Source organism: Ranitomeya variabilis, chromosome 2 (assembly GCF_051348905.1).
Source record: "Ranitomeya variabilis isolate aRanVar5 chromosome 2, aRanVar5.hap1, whole genome shotgun sequence".
Lineage (NCBI taxonomy): Eukaryota > Metazoa > Chordata > Amphibia > Anura > Dendrobatidae > Ranitomeya > Ranitomeya variabilis.
The window spans coordinates 833,080,101-833,097,626 of record NC_135233.1 but is presented as its reverse complement, the minus strand read 5'-3'; positions in this window follow the sequence as shown (position 1 = coordinate 833,097,626).

The window sequence follows — 17,526 nt, the reverse complement described above, 5'->3', positions numbered from 1 at the left end:
TGTAAAGTATTGTTGAGTATACTAATAAATATTTAAAGCCAGAAGGAGAAATAAACTAACTCTTCTCAATAATGGATGTTCATATACATAAAGTATGTGCAGTTAATAAGTAATTAAAAATAATCACTAACTATTTTAAGCAGTGAAAGTGACATTTGGCATTATCTTAGCAGCAATGGAAAATCCAGCACTTATCCAGAAAGCCTCTGTAGATAAGTCAAGGTTGTATGACGGATGGCTATTATTCCTCCAGGCAATGTTCTTCTTAGTTGTATGATTCAAGATATGCAGCACTATCAATATATTTATTAAGGCTTTTTCCTGCTGTTCAGTTGGTTTCATTACTTTTTATTTTCCTTGATGTTCAGCAGTCCTGTGAAATAGTAATAATACTTTACCTGCTACACACAAGGATGTCTCTTGATATCTCTCATTGGCAATATATCATTATGCAACTATATATTTGAGTCCAGCATATATCAGAAAAGCATCCTTTACGCTCAAACTTTTGCCATATTTTGGGGGGAATAATTGTAGGAGTTTGGGTATTATAAACCATATAAGTAAGCATAAACGTCAGAGTAAAATAAAACATGTTAACAATTTCAAAGTGAATAACTACTGTTGGTAAAAATAGAACATATTAGATCTTTGTGGAGTTAGGTAAGTGCAAAAAATAAATAAAAACAAAAACATTAATAGATTTTTTTTTTTAATATATCCTAAAATGGAATAATGTAATGGTGCTGTAGTAATTCACTTACCATGTGGCAATTATTAGTCAATTAAATTGCAAGCAGCAAAAGTTTCAGTGATATTTGAAATGTTATAAAATAATGTTTTGAGTATATGCCTCTTTTATTTTCTCTGCTGAAAATGCAGTAGATAAAACCAGGAAAAACAAACCACCAAGTCGCTTCTCATGAAGAAGCTGTGAGTCAGGATATTAAAGAAGCTCAAGGTCAAAAGCCAGGAGGTTACATCATAAACAGAGGGAAGAGACAAAGGCACAGTCAGATAATAGTCCGATGTCAAAATACCAGGAAGATAGCAGATCATAACAAAAGGGTTAAACAGATGGATGATCAGAACGAGGTCCAAATTCAGGCAATGAAAGATCATTAAACAAACACTAGGCACAATGCAAATCAACAGCACTGAAATCTCATCTCTCAAGATCTTGATCCCGAGATCACATCAGAGCATGCGCCGCCCCCGGTGGTGGCCATATTCCTGGAGACCAGCACATGTGGAACCCTGGAAGTGCCGGGGCTCTGGCCTGGCTCAAAATGTTGGAAGAGCCCCGGGCAGTGCTGGACTCCCACGCAGCACCGCTGGGCACCGGAGACACCCGCAGTAATGGAATGGTTGGTGATATAAAATTCCTGTTTGGGGCACATTACAACATGGGAGGGGAAAACTTTTCAAGATGGGTGGTGACCATTGCGGCCATTTTTAAGTTGGCCATTTTGGATTCAACTTTATTTTTTCCAATGTGAAGAGGATCAAGTGACACATCAAACCTAATGAGAATTTCAAAAGAAAAACAATGGTGTGTTTGGTTTTAGCATAACTTTATTCTTTCATGAGTTATCTACAAGTTTATGACTAGTGATGAGCGAGTGTACTCGTTGCTCGGGTGACCTTCGATTATTTATGGCTGCTCGGAGATTTAGTTTTCATCAAGGCAGCTGAATGATTTACAGGTACTAGCCAGGCTGAGTACATGTGGGGGTTGCCTGGTTGCTAGGGTATCCCCACATGTAATCAAGCAGGCTAGTAGCTGTAAATCATTCAGCTGCCACAATGAAAACTAAATCTTAAATACTCGGAGGTCACCCGAGCATGCTCGGGAAAACCAGAGCAACGAGTACACTCGCTCATCACTATTTATGACCAATTATAAAATGTGTTCAAAGTGCTGCCCATTGTGTTGGATTGTCAATGCAACCCTCTTCTCCCACTCTTGACACACTGATAGCAACACGGCAGAAGAATTGCTAGCACAGGCTTCCAGTATCTGTTGTTTCAGATGCTGCACATCTCATATCTTCACAGCATAGACAATTGCCTTCAGATGACCCCAGTATCTGAAACAATGGATACTGGAGCCTGTGCTAGCATTTCTTCTGCGGTGTTGCTATCAGTGTGTTAAGAGTGGGAGAAGAGGGTTGCCACTGACATCTATATAATTATGTATTCTATGTGTATATATCTATTCTATCTATTCTATTCTAACCTGACACTCTGTGATTTTACTGTACACGGCGCATGATTTGCTGCCTGTTATTCTATCTTTTACTTAATGTTACTGACTTTTTCAGATTTTAAGAAAAATGCTCGTGTTACCGATCACAAATCCGAATGTACCATATTCGTGCTGAATTTATGTTTGGCGATCTTTTCCAAACATATTCGCTCATCTCTAGTCCTGAGGAAAGTATGTGGCTACCAGCATCTGATGTTCATGTGATCAGGTTGGTTGTGTCTTTTCATGCCTCACAAACAGACAAACCTGATTCTTAGGCGAGGGGGTACTGTCATTGGGATACTGCGAAAGGGAGGGGCCAGAAGATCGCAGTTTCTTGTTACACAAACCCCTGCATGTAATAGATCTGCTTCACCGTCCTTTTAGTAGTGCAGGTGTTCCTTGCCCTGCTATTGCAATGGTTAATCAGTAGTGATGGGTGAGCACTAAAATGCTCAGGTGCTCATTGCTCGGGTCGAGCAAACTGGATTGCTCGGGTGCCTGACTCGTTCATTGAGCCCAATGTAAGTCTATGGGAAACTCGAGCATTTTTCCGGCAGCCCCCCTGGTGGTCTGCAGAGGGACTAGAAATTGCGGAAATTGATGGGAACAGTGCTCAAATGACATTCGAACAGCATGGGGAAAACCCCTGGAAGCATTTCTGACTCCCATGTCACTGCTGTGAACAATTTTGTCAGTCTTACGCCACTTTTACAGACTCACAATAAAACATATAAAAACTAAACCAAAATGGATTTTCCTGGGAAATATGTAAAAGAACCTTCTTTCCATACAATGACTTGTATATAAGGCAAAATAAATAACTAAAAACAAAAATGCTCCTCCACACCTTGGGCTATGTTCACATGTAGCGTTTTTGATGCGTTATTGAACTTTAGTATTGCTTTCAACCAAGACAAATGCATTCACTGGGAAATGTCATTTTAACATTTTACAACCTTATCTGGCCATGTGGTATGTGACACATCATCAGACACATCCTGTTTCATTTATGAAGGAGGGACTCTGAAAGTCACAAAAACCTATTTACAGGGCCATAAGCGGACTTTACTATTCTTAAAGAGCCAGCAGTCGGCCCTCACTATTATTAGAGAGTCATCAGCCGGATATGCTTTGTTGTCCCATTATTAACTAGTGGGTCTCCTATACTGTTATTGCGTATTATGCGTTATGCAGTGAGAGGCAGGGCTGCCCAAAATTTGGACGCACCTTAATACCTCTTTGAAGAGATCTACAGGAGTGCCTCCAGAAAACAATGTTCCCATTATTAGGAAGTGGGTCTCCCATACTGTTTGCCTATGCAGTGAATGCAAGGGCAGCCAAAAATTTGGAGGAACTCCAATGCCCCTTGGAAGAGACGTAGAGCTGGGCCTCCTGAATATAATGTTCCCATTATTAGGAAGTGCGTCTCCCATAGTGTTTTCCTATGCAGTGAATGCAAGGGCAGCTAAAAATTTTGAGTGAAACTCATATGTTATATAAAATCATTACAAACAGAGTGATCTATTTCAAGTGTTTATTTCTGTTTATATTGACGATTATGGCTTACAGCCAACGAAAATCCAAAAGTCATTATCTCAGTAAATTAGAATACGTTATAACACCAGCTTGAAAAATTATTTTAAAATCTGAAATGTTGGCCTACTGAAAAGTATGTTCAGTAAATGCACTCAATACTTGTTCAGGGCTCCTTTTGAATCAATTACTACATCAATGTGGGGTGGCATGGAGGCGATGAACTTGTGACACTGCTGAGGTGTTATGGCGGCCCAGGTTGCTTTGATAGCAGCCTTCAGCTCATCTGCATTGTTGAGTCTAGTGTCTCTCATCTTCCTCTTGACAATACCCCTTAGATTCTTTATGTAGTTAAGGTCAGGCGAGTTTACTGGCGAATCAAGCGCAGTGATACTGTTGGCATTGGTAATTTTGGCAGTGTGGATAGGTGCCAAATCCTGCTGGAGAATGAAATTTCTATCTCCAAAAAGCTTGTCGACAGAGGGAAGCATGAAGTGCTCTAAAATTTCCAGGAAGATGGTGATAGGTGTTGAGAGTCTGCTGCTGCACAGGGGGAATCTCGAACCATCTCTGCTGCGGTCTCTCATTCTCCTCCAGCCGCAGTGGAGCCTGCTCAGCAGAGACATCGGTTCCAGTGTCTGGCTCAAGCTGATACTGTGCGGCTGGTTACTCCTGTCCTTCCAGGCTCAGCCATTGTAGCCAGTACTGATCAGTGGCAGGAAGGCATCCCTGGGACTAAGTCCTGCTTTTCTTCTTCTGAGCATGCCCAAGGGACGACCTCTCATTGGAGGTCGGGGGTCACATGCTAAGGGATTTTAGCAGCTCCTATTGGACCACTAGGAAGGTCCCGGAGAGCTTCTGCCATAAAAGGTTCACATTGCCGCACGGCCATGCGCTAATATAGACTTACTAATGTGTGTGTGGATGTATGCCTGTCGATGGATGAAAGCTCCGAATCATTCCCATCCCTAGAGTTGTTTACTGTTCGCAAATGATGGAGTAATCTAGTGCCAGACAGTGCTATCCAAGCACAAGAGCACGATCCTTACAGCATCTGTCCAGCAGCGACCGCCAGTGCGGCACCATGCACAATCAGTGCGCTTTCCTGGCCCTAGACAGGGTTGTTCGTCTGCCAGTGCGGCGCTGTACGCACTCTCGTGCGGTAAATATTAGTTAGTTTTCCCCTGGCACCGTTGTTGCGGCGCCGAGCACTAGTGGTCTAGAGGGACTCTTCCCCCTGTCCTTGGGACAGAGTTCTGTGACCTCGCTCTAGTGCTCACTCTGCGGTTCGGTGGCCTTGTGAAGCAACAAGTTTTGTCTCCCTTTTCATAATGGGTGAAGCTAACCTGTGTATGAACACATTATACCGCCATATTGTGTCCTCCACTACTTAGCAGCAGGTTCCATCTCTGCACGGTGGACCCCGGGCTGCGAACACACCTCTTATCATTCATTATATTATTTGGTGCATTCCGCCAGCCCTAACATTATACTAGGGTCAGTGTCTGGCTAGTAATGGCGGACAAACAGCAACTGCAGCGGTATATCCAGCAGCTGCAGGGCAGGTTGGGGGCTCTCATGCGCACAACCTCCGATGTGGATGTTACCGCAGTAGCTGTTCAGGCTGCTAGCGTGGCTGCAGCTAGTTTATCCACTGCCACCCCTGTTCCAACCTTGTCCCGCCTCCTGCTGCCAGATAAGTACTCTGGCAATAGCAAGTCATGCAGGGGATTTGTGAACCAGTGTGCAATACATCTTGAGCTCCTGGCTGCACGTTTCCCCTCAGAATGGGATTCATAATATCTCTCTTGTCGGACAGGGCGTTGGAGTGGGCTACACCGCTGTGGAAGCGTGACAATCATGTGGTGCAGAGTGCTCTGCGGTTCCTGAGCACTCTGAAACAGGTCTTTTTGGGCCCTCAAGTCACCCATGATATGGCGCTCTAACTACTTGCACTGACACAGGGCTCATCTTTGGTCAGCCATTTTTTCGTCCACTTCCAGACTTTAGCATCTGAGCTGGAGGGGCCGGATAAAGCCGTCATCCCTGTATTTTGGAGGGGGCTGGCTGACCATGTGAAGGATGCTTTGGCCACTAGGGAGATACCCTCCACACTGGAGGAGCTAATAGCTGTATCAACTCGCATCGACCTTCGTTTTAATGAGTGAAGGTTGGAGCAAGCCCAGTGTAGGCAGAGGTTTCGGCTGGCTCCCACATTCGCCATACCCCTGGAATCTCCGTAAAGGCATCCGAGCCACATGAGGCCATTGAGGTGTCACGAGCGGGATCTAAGTCCCGGACCGCTCGTGCACTCAAGGTCTGTCTTGTCTGCCAGTGGTCAGGATATCTTGCCTCCAGATGTTCCCAGCGGTCGGGAAAACGTCAGCATCTAGTGGATGTAGGAGGAGGTACACTAGACACGGCAACATTTTCCTTCAAACTGTCCTTCAAAGGGACAATCACCTTTGGCCCATCCACTCTTACAGTCAAGCTTTGTGTGGATTCTGGGGTGGAGGGGAATTTTATGTCCTCTGCCTTTGCCCAACGCCACGCAATACCCCTGGTGATGCTCGCCAAGCCGATGACTGTACGAGTTGCGAATGGGTCGACTCTGCCCTGACAAATAACACACCAGACCATCCTATTTACTTTATCCATGTCTCCATCCCTTCAGGAGATTATCTCCCTGCTAGTCATTCCTAAGGGAATTGATGAGGTTCTGTTAGGGATACCATGGCTACGCTACCACTCTCCTCATAGAGAGTGGTCCTCTGGGAGAATTCTTGGATGGAGTGAATCTTGTGATGTTAGATGTCTGAGGGAGTACGTTCAGGTTGCTACTACTGAAGTACCCGCAGATCTTTCCTCTCTCCCCAAGCAATATTGGCCCTATGTGGACGTGTTCTTCAAGAGGGCTGCAGAGACCCTTCCACCCCACCACCCCTATGACTGTCCTATTGACCTCTTGCCTGGTGCAGAGCCTCCCCGGGGTCAAGTCTATCCCCTATCTCTCCCGGAGACGGAGGCAATGACCCAATACATTCAGGATAATCTGGCAAGAGGATTTATTAGGAAGTCAGTGTCACCTGCAGAGGCAGGGTTCTTCTTCGTGCAGAAGAAGAACGGAGAACTACATCCATGCATAGATTACAGGGGTCTTAACGCAATCGCCATTAAGAACAAATACCCTCTGCCTCTGATATCTGAGCTATTCGATAGGTTGAAGCGAGGGTATTTACTAAGCTTGATCTGCGGGATGCTTACAACCTGATTCGCGCAACCTGATTCGCATCTGTGTGGGGGACAAATGGAAGATGGCATTTAACACCAGGGACAGGCACTATGTATATCTGGTGATGCACTTCGGGCTCTGTAATGCTCCTGCCGTTTACCCAGACTTTGTGAATGATATCTTCTGGGATATGCTCACCACCTCGGTCGTAGTCTATCTAGATGATATTCTCATCTACTCTGCAGATATAGACTCCCACCGGACAGATGTTTGTGCAGCGCCCCAGAGTCCTGGTCGTTGCAGTAATGTCATTCTTCCACCAGGGGGAGTGATATTACGTCTGATGGCAATAAAAGAGATCTTCTGTCCAGGTATCACAACCACACACAACACACTTCACACTCCAGTCCACCAGGGGGCGCAAAGGTTCTATCTACTAGGCCACTTCTCACAGTTAGGCAAAACTGGTGGGTTGGTTAGGAAGTCAGACAGAACCTGACTGGGCTTCACCCAGACAGTAAGAGCTCGACGGAGTTTGGCAGAAGCTGGCTGGAGTGGGTTGCAGCCAGATCCAGACTGCGGCCTGAGGAGGACGAGGGTCCACGGAGCTGCGGCTGCTCCACGTGCGGCAGCATCCAAAGAAAGAGACTTTGAAAGGAAGTGTATTGCAGAGAGTGAGAAACGAAGGCATAGCAACAAGTGGATACCAGAGAGGATAGTGACCGAAGAGAAGCGGCATCCTTCTGGTGCACGATCCGGAGGCCAGAATACTGAGGGAGTAAAGTGCTCTACGCCTTACTTCAGAGACTGGCAGGACAGTCAATTCCAAGTTGGCTGCCTGACCTTAATATCTAAGAAGACACGGTGGCGACTGTGGGGGTTGGGGCGTCTCTAGTGTCCCTATAAACAAGCCTCAGGCCATCAGTCATACGGGTTTTGTTCTATCCGACTACAGGGAACAGTGAGAGGAGTAATAACAGTGAGGACTAGGGTTGAGCGAAACGGATCAGTCATTTTCAAAAATCGCCGACTTTTAGGCAAAGTCGGGTTTCATGAAACCTGAACCGATCCTAGTGTGGGATCGGCCATGCGGTACACGATCAGAGCGCCAAAGTCGCGTTTCATATGACGCTGTCACCGCCGTTTTTCATCCAATGAAGGAGGACGCAGAGTGTGGGCAGCGTGATGACATAGGTCTCGGTCCCCACCATCTTAGAGAAGGGCATGGCAGTGATTGGCTTGCTGTCTGTGGCGTCACAGGGGCTATAAAGGGGCGTGCACGCCGACCGCCATCTTACTTCTGCCGATCTGAGCATAGGGAGAGGTGTTGCTGCAGTTAGTCAGAAGCAGGGACAGAGTTAGGGAGGAAATATAAACCCCCAAACCGCTTGTGCTGGAACGATTTTCACTGTCCCACACCACCTTTTTGTGCAGGGACAGTGGAGGTCGTATTTTAGTGCAGCAGCTGCATAGCTGTGTGCACGGTGCTGTGCAAACCAACTGCTTTTTTAAAAGCAAAATTCCTGTTGCTCCTTTCTGCACAGTTACCAATCTTGTTTATTTGTCCACATTTTTGTGTTCAGCAGTCCTTTTTATTGCTGCCATACTTGTCCTGAGCTCATTGTAGGGAGCTTCTTTTTTTTTTTTTTTTTAAATAATAATTCCAGCCACTTTCTGGCACGTTCATAGTGTTGTGTTATACCACTGGGCCAGAGTTGTGGTTCTGTGTCTCCCCCCCAAAAAAAGGGAGATTAAAATTCGCACACAGTGTATATTCTGCTGTACTGCTAGTGTGTCGTATATATCAGGCAGCCACTTTCTGCCACGTTCATAGTTTACAGTTATACCACTGGGCCACAGTTGTGGTTCTGTGTCTCCCCCCCAAAAAAAGGGAGATTAAAATTCGCACACAGTGTATATTCTGCTGTACTGCTAGTGTGTCGTATATATCAGGCAGCCACTTTCTGCCACGTTCATAGTTTACAGTTATACCACTGGGCCACAGTTGTGGTTCTGTGTCTCCCCCCCAAAAAAAAGGGAGATTAAAATTTGCACACAGTGTATATTCTGCTGTACTGCTAGTGTGTCGTATATATCAGGCAGCCACTTTCTGCCACGTTCATAGTTTACAGTTATACCAGTGGGCCACAGTTGTGGTTCTGTGTCTCCCCCCCAAAAAAGGGAGATTAAAATTCGCACACAGTGTATATTCTGCTGTACTGCTAGTGTGTCGTATATATCAGGAAGCCACTTTCTGCCACGTTCATAGTTTACAGTTATACCACTGGGCCAGAGTTGTGGTTCTGTGTCTCCCCCCAAAAAAAAGGGAGATTAAAATTCGCACACAGTGTATATTCTGCTGTACTGCTAGTGTGTCGTATATATCAGGCAGCCGCTTTCTGCCACGTTCATAGTTTACAGTTATACCAGTGGGCCACAGTTGTGGTTCTGTGTCTCCCCCCAAAAAATGAGGAAGTCTGGTGGAAGAGGCTGTGGGCGGGGGTTGTCAGCTGGTACTGATGGTGGTGCTGCATCTGGTGGTAGTGGCAAAAGCACAGTAGCACCTAAGGCTGGAGGTGTTGAGCCTGCGTCATCGTCTGGCTACACAAGGCCTCGAAGGCTCCCTTACCTGGGAGTAGGTAAACAGCTTTTAAAGCCAGAGCAGCAGGAAAAAGTTTTGGCTTTCCTTGCTGACTCAGCCTCTAGCTCTTTGGCCTCCTCTTCCCAAAGTTCGAAATGTCACAGCAGCCAGTCGTCAGTGGATGCTCCCGGTCAGGAACAAGACGTTTCCTTGTGTCCTTCTCCCAAACCAAAAGTGAAGGATGCGTCAGGCGACACAACAGGTTACTCCATCGAACTCTTTACACATACCGTGCCTGGGTTAGAAAGGGAAATTGTACCCTGCCCATTACAAGAAGAATCCGACATGGAGTGCACTGATGCACAGCCACAGCTAGATTATGATGCTGTTCCATTGAGTCAGATCACTACATTGCCCTCACAGTTTGCTGAGCCACAATCTGACCCTGATGAGACTATGGTGCCCTGTCCCGAACGCTTTAGCACCTTACACGGTGACACTGAGGAAGGTGCACATGACATTGAGGAGGAGGAGGTGATAGATGACACAGTTGTTGACCCAGATTGGCAGCCATTGGGGGAAGAGGGTGGCGCTGCCAGTAGCTCAGAAGCGGAGGAGGGTTATCCGCAGCAGCACCAATCTACATCGCAACAGCTGTCATCTGGCAGGCCCATATCAGGCAAAAAACGTTTGACAAAACCAGTTTTAGGACAGCGTGGCCATCCTGTGAAAGTTGCACAGCGTGCAATGCCTGAAAAGGAATTCCATAGTAGGAAGAGTGCAGTGTGGCATTTTTTTGACCAAGATCCCAATGATCAGTCAAAAGTGATCTGTAAAAAATGCTCAAAGACCTTTAGCAGAGGGAAGATTCTTAACAATTTAAATACAACGTGCATGCATAGACATTTAAACAGCATGCACTTGCAAGCCTGGACTAACTACGTAACGTCCCGTACCGTTGGTACACCAGGTCTGAATGAAGGTAGTCAGCACCGCAACATTGCTTCCCTCACTGTAAGCCCACCGATTAGGACACCAGCAGCAGCAAATGTGGAGGGATCGTCGCTAGGCCAAAGCAGTCAGGGATGCAAGTAGCACACGGCACTCAAGGTTCCTTGGTGGTGCACAAGTAAGGTATCCAACCCGTGAGTAAATAATAAAGCACTTGGCACTCAGAGATTCATTTGCAAGATAAACGTGAAAGTTTTGTTTATTTGTGCGACCAGTTCAAGAGTGTTTAAACGTTTTCGGTCACAAGACCTTCATCAGAAACATCTCTCATGAAACTGCAAAATATGCAAACGACAATTACATGATTGTAAAAGACATATGATATACAATTGAATTTAACAGAGGAGAACAAGTACATACACAAAAAGAGAACAAGTCTGATTACAATGGGTGTTGTACAGAAAAAATTCAACACATGATGAATAAATAAATAAATAAATAAATAAATAAATAAACGGTGACAACCGTGACTGTCAGGGCTAATCCAGACTGGTGTTCCGTGAGTCGTGGAATTCTCAGGCTAGGCTATAGGAAGCTGTGAGCGTGGAGAAGGATAACAAGCAATTATATAACCTTAATACTGAGATTGCAGAGAACATTAACTGAGTTAAAATGCCCAGAAGGATACTGTGAAAGCAGTACTGCAGGGTGTCTGGTTGTGGCACTAGGAACAAGAGTGCAGAGTAATCACCTAAAATGAAAATGTGACATCGTGAATTAGCAGGATAGATCCCGGGTGAGCTGCTGTGAAGAGCTTCAGCAATATATGTCCGCCCACCCTGTATACAGAAACCACCATGTATACGGCACAAACTCAATAAGGGTATGGTATCCCAAACTGGGATGCCAGTAATGTAATAATAGCAATATTCACTAAGATCCCCAGCAGAATAATCTATATAAAGTACCTGGAGGCAGAACAGCGCAACGCATAGGCCTAAAGGGCCCGCGAACACATGTGAGAAACCTGGCAAAAACACCTGAAGGGTATGATAAGAACAACGTTACCATCCAAGAGAATCAGGGCAAACAAATAATGCATTCTACTTGTGGTTGTATACCATAAGCTCCTAATTACCTCGGGGGTCCTGGAGGGTGTATAAGAAGTTGGGCGCACCGGGAGGGCGAGAAACCGCTATAGGGAATGGCGCTAAAAGACAAATGCGCAGTGGGAAAGATATCCCTTAGTATCGTGCAAAGCATAGCAGGCTCCGGTGAGTAAGCCAAGTATATTTGCCCAGTAAGTCCAGATCCGGGGTGCCGAGGTGCTGAGGGGCTGGTGTTGCCAGAAGCCGCTGTGTGACAGCGGTACTTCCGGGTATAAAAGCGCCCTGAGAGCGGGTCATGTGACCCGCCTCATCATGGAACATGTGATCGCGGTCATCAGGACCGCGCTTGCGCAGAGTGAGTAGAATACTGAAGGCAGGGGCTGAGTGCTGTATTAGAGGGACTGCACATGTGTGGATTCACAAGGGGAGCGAAATACTATGGGTGAGCGCTATGTAACAGATAGAAGGCGCTGGTAGTATCACTGATGGTATGAGATCTAAAAGGGCATGCATGGCTTAGGATGTAGAGACAAGCTGGCTATATAGAGGATGGCCACATAGTGTGTGTGATAACCCCTGAATAAAAAGAACATCGCACATATATACTCTACCATATGTGGTGCCACCAGTGCCCAGTGTGTGACGTGATTTTAGCGATTCTAAAAGACAGTAAAAAAGAACAGCATTAGGTTTAAATGCATGATCTACAAGATAAATACAGCAACAACAATAAAACAGTAAAACACATAGGAGCTCCAATAAACATAACTAGTATTATTATAGAAAAGCTGAGACATCATAGTCTCTATTTAATCCCTTGGGTTCCAAGGTCTGCAGTGTCAAGATCCAGAATGCCTCCCTTCTTTTAAGCATTTTGGTGCGGTTCTGGCCTCTCCTTAGGGGGTCTATTTGTTCTAAGACCTGAAACCTAAGTTGGGAAATATTATGATTTTTTTCAAGAAAATGAAATGGGAGGGGAAGGTGGGTCTTTTTGCAACGAATGGTTGACTTATGTTGGGACTCCCTGTCCCGGACTGTTTGAGTGGTCTCTCCCACATAGGCCAGACCACATGGGCATTTAATCAAGTACACTACGAATGAGGACTCGCATGTGTAAAAGCCTTTGATAGGTATAGCTCTGCCTGTGTGGGGATGGAATACTGAGGGGCCCTTTTGTACGTTACTACACTGGAGGCAATTGAGGCAGGGGAAAGTACCTCGTCTTTGGGTCTGCAGAAAGGACTGCCTTGGAAGAATTGTGCCCGAACCCACATCTGCTTTGACCAATCTATCCTTAAGGTTTTTGGCCCGTCTAAAACAGGGCATGAAGGGTACCTTAAATTCAGGAATATGTGGGTAGCTTTTTGAGAGTATATTCCAATGCCTCCTGATGGTGGATTGTACCAAAGCAGAGAACGGGTGAAAGGTGGTGACAAAAGGAATTCTTTTACACCCCTCAGCAGATTTCCTGGATGTCATATCATGTTTGGCCTTCGTGAGTACCCCCTGTGGGTAACCCCTAGCAGAAAATTTATTTTCCATTTCAGTTAACCTTACTTTCTTAGTATCCTCATTAGAGACAATCCTGTCAACCCTTTGAAACTGTGACTTGGGGATAGAATTTTTTATGGACGGAGGGTGGCAACTGCTAAAGTGTAGCAGGCCGTTCCTATCTGTAGGCTTGGTGAATAGGTTGATGCCGAGGGTCCCCCCCCTCTCCCGATAAATCAAGGTGTCCAAAAAGCTAATTCTATTTGCATCATGCTGTATAGAAAATTTAAGTTCAGGCCAGATGTTGGTGATATGATTATCAAAAGTTACAAGTGACTCTATGAGTCCATCCCAGATGCAAAAGATGTCATCAATATATCTCCGCCAAATTATGCAATGAGCTAAGAACAGGGGATGACCATATACAAAATCATTTTCAAAGGCTGCCATATATGCAATAGCGTATGGAGGCGCTACGTTAGAGCCCATTGCTGTGCCCTGCTGCTGGACGTAAAATGTATCTTGGAACATGAAATAGTTCTCTTTAAGTACCAAGTCTAGGAGGTCAGCACAAAGATGACGGATTTTCATATCCACACCGGCCTTGCTCAGGAGTCTATCTGTGGCTGCCAGACCTTTTTCATGGATGATGGACGTATAAAGGCTATTAACATCCCACGTGATCAAGAGACAAGTGGGGGAAAGGGGGCTCAGGGACCTGATGACTTTGATAAAATCGTTAGTGTCGAGTAAGAAGGATCGGGTGGTTTTGACCAGTGGAGTGAGGATTTTTTCCAGTATAATGGCCAGTGGTGACAGAGCAGAGTCTGTCAGTGCCACGATCGGTCGTCCTGGGGGTTTTACCAATCTCTTGTGAATTTTGGGCAAAATATAGAATATTGGAGTAATGGGGTCCGTTTTGATGAGAAAATCCCCTATTTTAGTGTCAATCGTGCCCACCTGGAGATGGTAATCTACAATTGGTTTAATTTTTTGGACTAGATGGTTTAGTGGATTCTGTGCTATTTTTTTGTAAACTGAAGTGTCATTTAGTTGCCTAAATACCTCCTCCAAATAGTCAGATTTGTCCTTAATCACAGTAGCACCACCCTTATCCACTGGTTTAATTATAAGTGAATTGTCTGATGATAATTGGTCCAGAGATAATTTCTCAGACTGTGACAAATTGGTGTGAGAATGAAAATGCCCTTGCTCCACCCCCCGAGTAAATACATGAATGTCTCTTTCCACTAAGGAAACGAACGTCTCCACTGGTGGGTTATCCCGTGGTGGCATATAGGAGCTGGAAGACCGCAGTCCCAACCCCCGGAGTTAAAGAAGAGGGGTGATCCCCTGAGATGATGAAGCCAGCACAGGTGGTTTGTCAGAGAAATGGACCCGTAACCGGAGGTTCCGAAAAAACCTCTGTAGGTCCATGTTCAATTCAAAAGAGTTAAATTTGTACATAGGGCAAAATGATAAGCCCTTTTGAAGTAGGGATAGTTGATGTGGATCCATATTCTTGGAGGAGATATTGATTACCAGTGGGAGGTCCTTACCTGAGAGCGTGTTGACATCTGGTTTCTGGACTCCCCTGCGACATTGGCCCCCCCGCCTCGTCTTCCTTTCTGGCGGCTGCAGCCGTGCCCTAAAAAAGAATGGGAGGTAGAAGTATTTGAGGTGCTGGGTCTGCTCTCGGTGGAACCAGAAGAGCTGAGGGAGCTGTGTCGTCTGGTGGAATGCCGAGAATCCCGCCACTGATATACGCGGTTTTGTAAATAGTCCTCTGTATCCCTCAAAAATTTTGATCTTTTCTTTTTCTCCAGTTCCAACCTGTGTGTTCGCAGCATATCTTGGTTCTTTGTCTTGAGTTCTTGAAACTCCTCCTGAGGCAAAGTACTGGATAATTGGTTCTCGATAGCATTTATTTGGGCATTTACCGTGTCCAAGTTCTTTTGCAGATAAGAGAGGGTTAACGTCATCAGGTCTGCCGAGCATTTGTTTAGGATGTATTCAAATTTTATACAATAGTCCTTGTCTTCCCTGAAAAATGTAGGTTGTAAGGGAACCTGCAAGCCCCTTGGGATTCATTGAACCCGAAGGCATTCAGCTAATAGGGGGTACTCACGAAGGCCAAACATGATATTCCTTTTGTCACCACCTTTCACCCGTTCTCTGCTTTGGTACAATCCACCATAAGGAGGCATTGGAATATACTCTCAAAAAGCTACCCACATATTCCTGAATTTAAGGAACCCTTCATGCCCTGTTTTAGACGGGCCAAAAACCTTAAGGATAGATTGGTCAAAGCAGATGTGGGTTCGGGCACGATTCTTCCAAGGCAGTCCTTTCTGCAGACCCAAAGATGAGGTACTTTCCCCTGCCTCAATTGCCTCCAGTGTAGTAACGTACAAAAGGGCCCCTCAGTATTCCATCCCCACACAGGCAGAGCTATACCTATCAAAGGCTTTTACACATGCGAGTCCTCATTCGTAGTGTACTTGATTAAATGCCCATGTGGTCTGGCCTATGTGGGAGAGACCACTCAAACAGTCCGGGACAGGGAGTCCCAACATAAGTCAACCATTCATTGCAAAAAGACCCACCTTCCCCTCCCATTTCATTTTCTTGAAAAAAATCATAATATTTCCCAACTTAGGTTTCAGGTCTTAGAACAAATAGACCCCCTAAGGAGAGGCCAGAACCGCACCAAAATGCTTAAAAGAAGGGAGGCATTCTGGATCTTTACACTGCAGACCTTGGAACCCAAGGGATTAAATAGAGACTATGATGTCTCAGCTTTTCTATAATAATACTAGTTATGTTTATTGGAGCTCCTATGTGTTTTACTGTTTTATTGTTGTTGCTGTATTTATCTTGTAGATCATGCATTTAAACCTAATGCTGTTCTTTTTTACTGTCTTTTAGAATCGCTAAAATCACGTCACACACTGGGCACTGGTGGCACCACATATGGTAGAGTATATATGTGCGATGTTCTTTTTATTCAGGGGTTATCACACACACACTATGTGGCCATCCTCTATATAGCCAGCTTGTCTCTACATCCTAAGCCATGCATGCCCTTTTAGATCTCATACCATCAGTGATACTACCAGCGCCTTCTATCTGTTACATAGCGCTCACCCATAGTATTTCGCTCCCCTTGTGAATCCACGCATGCGCAGTCCCTCTAATACAGCACTCAGCCCCTACCTTCAGTATTCTACTCACTCTGCGCAAGCGCGGTCCTGATGACCGCGATCACATGTTCCATGATGAGGCGGGTCACATGACCCGCTCTCAGGGCACGTTTATACCCGGAAGTACCGCTGTCACACAGTGGTTTCTGGCAACACCAGCCCCTCAGCACCTCGGCACCCCGGATCTGGACTTACTGGGTAAATATACTTGGCTTACTCACCGGAGCCTGCTATGCTTTGCACGATACTAAGGGATATCTTTCCCACTGTGCATTTGTCTTTTAGCGCCATTCCCTATAGCGGTTTCTCGCCCTCCCGGTGCGCCCAACTTCTTATACACCCTCCAGGACCTGCGAGGTAATTAGGAGCTTATGGTATACAACCACAAGTAGAATGCATTATTTGTTTGCCCTGATTCTCTTGGATGGTAACGTTGTTCTTATCATACCCTTCAGGTGTTTTTGCCAGGTATCTCACATGTGTACGCGGGCCCTTTAGGCCTATGCGTTGCGCTGTTCTGCCTCCAGGTACTTTATATAGATTATTCTGCTGGGGATCTTAGTGAATATTGCTATTATTACATTACTGGCATCCCAGTTTGGGATACCATACCCTTATTGAGTTTGTGCCGTATACATGGTGGTTTCTGTATACAGGGTGGGCGGAGATATATTGCTGAAGCTCTTCACAGCAGCTCACCCGGGATCTATCCTGCTAATTCACGATGTCACATTTTCATTTTAGGTGATTACTATGCACTCTTGTTCCTAGTGCCACAACCAGACACCCTGCAGTACTGCTTTCACAGTATCCTTCTGGGCATTTTAACTCAGTTAATGTTCTCTGCAATCTCAGTATTAAGGTTATATAATTGCTTGTTATCCTTATCCACGCTCACAGCTTCCTATAGCCTAGCCTGAGAATTCCACGACTCACGGAACACCAGTCTGGATTAGCCCTGACCGTCACGGTTGTCACCGTTTATTTATTTATTTATTCATCATGTGTTGAATTTTTTCTGTACAACACCCATTGTAATCAGACTTGTTCTCTTTTTGTGTATGTACTTGTTCTCCTCTGTTAAATTCAATTGTATATCATATGTCTTTTACAATCATGTAATTGTCGTTTGCATATTTTGCAGTTTCATGAGAGATGTTTCTGATGAAGGTCTT